Genomic DNA, 1,448 nt, shown 5'->3' on the forward strand with positions numbered 1-1,448 from the left:
TAGGGTGTTTGGCGCCTCCCTGCAAACTATTAATTTGGGCCCTCTCTCCAATACTTAATAAAGGGACAGTGCGCTCCTTAAAAAAAGAAGGTGTGGTATCACAAGGAAGGGGCATGGCCACACAATAGCACCCCAAATCAAAATACGCCACACAGTAGCACTATCTTATTGTCATTACACCGCATGTAATAATAATAATAATAATACCCACAGTCGCAGTGCCCTTTATACACATAACCACCATATCAGTGCAGCTTACACACATAATGCCAACAGTAGCAGTGCCACTTCTACACATGCCCACGGTGGCAATCCTTTACATGGCAAATATCAACCTGGTTTTGCCATGTAAAGGATTGCCACTTTAAAAACAAACAATCAAACAAAAACAAAAAAAACAACAGGAAAAAACACAAAATCTCTCACTTTCTGATTCTCACACCCTATTACATTCCTCTCTATATATTTAAATGTTTCTATTACTGTATGTTCCCTCTTCCCTTCTCCAAACTATACACATCAACATTTTTTTGTATTTCCAGGTAAGTTTTGTGATGTAGGCCATGCACAATTTTAGTTGCCCTAATGTATTTACAGCCTTCTGGAGATATGGCTTCTGGAACTGAACACAGGATTCTAAATGTGGCTGTACCAAGGACCTATACAGTGGCATTACAGGTTGAGTATCCCTTATCCAAAATGCTTGGGACCAGAGGAATTTTGGATATCGGATTTTTCTGTATTTTGGAATAATTGCATACCATAACGAGATATTATGGTGATGGGACCTAAATCTAAGCACAGAAGGCATTTATGTTTCATATACACCTTATACACACAGCCTGAAGGTCATTTTAGCCAATATTTTTTATAACTTTGTGCATTAAACAAAGTGTGTGTACATTCACAGAATTAATTTATGTTTCATATACACCTTATACACACAGTCTGAAGTTCATTTAATACAATATTTTTAATAACTTTGAGTATTAAACAAAGTTTGTGTACACTGAGCCATCAAAACACAAAGGTTTCACTATCTCAGTCTCACTCAAAAAAGTCCGTATTTCGGAATATTCCGTATTTCGGAATATTTGGATATGGGATACTCAACCTGTATTACTTTTTTCTGCTACTGGTTCTTTAACCTATGCAAACAAGCATCTGACTTGCCTTTCCTATTGCTTTGTTACATTGCTTACCTGAAATAGTAATACTTAGATAGCTTTCCTCTTGCCATTATAATGCCCTTAATATTATAGTTAGCCTTTGCATTTTTGAGACGTGTATGATTTTGCATTTTTTGGCATTAAATGTTGCCATGTTCTTGACCATTCCTCTAGTCCAGGGGCGGAACTGCCAGAGACAACGGAGTCAGTTGCCGCCGGGCTCCAGCCCTAAAGGGGCTTCCTCCATTGCCCCCCGGCTGTTACGTGCCCTTCCTACTA

Source organism: Pseudophryne corroboree, unplaced genomic scaffold, assembly GCF_028390025.1.
Source record: "Pseudophryne corroboree isolate aPseCor3 unplaced genomic scaffold, aPseCor3.hap2 scaffold_831, whole genome shotgun sequence".
NCBI lineage: Eukaryota > Metazoa > Chordata > Amphibia > Anura > Myobatrachidae > Pseudophryne > Pseudophryne corroboree.